This window comes from Octopus bimaculoides, chromosome 15 (genome assembly GCF_001194135.2).
Source record: "Octopus bimaculoides isolate UCB-OBI-ISO-001 chromosome 15, ASM119413v2, whole genome shotgun sequence".
Lineage (NCBI taxonomy): Eukaryota > Metazoa > Mollusca > Cephalopoda > Octopoda > Octopodidae > Octopus > Octopus bimaculoides.
The window spans coordinates 39,756,191-39,758,298 of NC_068995.1; the positions used below are offsets into that span (position 1 = coordinate 39,756,191).

The 2,108-nt window shown below is 39.2% G+C and overlaps 1 protein-coding gene across 1 annotated transcript in view; it reads right to left on the reverse strand.

The window, feature by feature from the left end:
- LOC106873512 (vesicular glutamate transporter 1) overlaps window positions 1–2,108 on the reverse strand; it is a 411,825-nt gene that overhangs the window by 398,171 nt on the left and 11,546 nt on the right. The window lies entirely within an intron of this gene.

Consider the following 2,108-nt stretch of genomic DNA (forward strand, 5'->3'; position numbering starts at 1 on the left):
GGTGACGGCGGAGGCGGTGACGGCTACATCGGTGACGGCTACGGCGGTGACGGCGGAGGCGGTGACGGCGGAGGGGGTGACGGCGGAGGCGGTGACAGCGGAGGCTGTGATGTGGATGACGTCGGTGACGATGGTGACGGTGGCAGTGGTTGTAGCTGTGACGGGGAGATGGGGTATATAGCAATACTTAGCAGCGGTAGCGTAAGAAGGTGGAGGTAGCGAGCGACTGCAGCGGGGTTGATTCGGTGGTGAAGTAGCAGTTGCAGTGAGAGGAGGTGTCACAAGGGAAGCGGCGGTAGCAACAACAGCAAAACCAGCAGCAGATAGAAATAGAAGCATTAAATGTTATAATTCTCCCCCCCCACCTACCTCCCCGATAGACACACACACACACACACATACACACCCCTCTCTTTCTCTTCATCTCTCTCTCTTTCTCTATGCCTCTCTCTATGCCTCCCTACCTTATTATCTAACTCTTCCTCTCTACCTTTCAGTTTGTCTTTCGTTCTCACACTATCCCCCTTTCTATTACGTCTTCAACTCTGCAGCCCTCTCTATCTATGTGTCGCTCTAAAGAACCGCCGGCTTTCAAAGATCTTATCAACTCTATACAGCTGTTTAAGGTGACTGTAGCAAGTCTCGCTAGTTAAACACTGACAAGAACTGCAGTTTTCAATAACAATATTAATAATAATAACGGTAGCAACGTTTCACGGTAGAGGTCACTGCGGTAGAATGAAAGTAGCAGCGTGATAACACGACTTTATTATTAATATCACTATTATACATACATTGACATTTATATTCAGATATAAATATATTCGTACATACACACACCCACGTATATGTGCGTGTGTGTATGTATGTATGAAAGTATTTATATATGTGTCGCTTTATACGTATAGACAGATAGATAGATAGATAGATAGATTGATTGATAGATAGATTGATTGATTGATTGATTGATTGATAGTCAAAGAGATTTCGATCTATACATACATAGGTATACATGCACGGATATATATATATATATATATATACATATGTATGTATGTATATACACACACACACAGAGACAGAGCAGAGAGAGTGGGAGGTTTGAATAAAATTGTGTGCATGTGTGTACATGTATAGCTTTTTGGGGGCACTATACACATTGTATGTATATATGTGTATATCTGAATGCATATGCTTGTCTGTGTACGTATTTGAGAGTATGAGACTTGTGTGAGATTGGGTGACTATAAAAGTGTTTCATTTTTCGTATTTGCACTACCATCTCTCACCCCAACCCCATACATACTACCTAACGATGAATTTACATATATTTACATAGATTAAGTTGTATTGGCAATTAGGTATTTACATGTATAATCGGGGTTTTTTTGGGGTTTTTTTTTACATAGATGCACACTTCATACGCACTTGCATAAATGTTAGTGCGTATATAAGAATGTATGCATGCGAGCGTGTACGGGTGCACGCATGCATGTATGTTTGCCTGTAGGTATGCATTTAAGTCTGTACGTTCGTATGTATGTATGTATGTTATATTCATTATGTTTGTATAAGTGTATGCGTTCAGTTTATTTTATCATTACTGAAGCACTAAAAATAGACTATGGACATATTTGTGTATAAATACATACATAAACATATATATATATACACACATACATAAACATTGTGTGTGACAGAGAGAGATAGTTTGTGTGTGTGTGTGTACAGTTATGTGATTTGACTACGGCATTTGGAGCTTTTTAGCTGTTATTTCTACCGATGTAGGTGTTCTAACACCCAAGTCACATTTGGTGAGAATTATAGTTTTCCTTTTTGGTAAAACATTGCAAACGGCTGTCTATATTAAATTATTAGATACATGTACATATATAGACATAGATAGATAGGTAGATAGATAGATAGATAGATAGATAGATAGATAGATAGATAGATAGATAGATAGACAAACTTGTTTCAATCAACGGACTCTGAGGCACCACCTTGAAGGGCTAAGACGAACAAATCGACCCCAGCGATGCATTTTGGGAAATTTGTTACTTATTCTTTCGGTCTCTTTTGTCGAAGCGCATATATATATACATATA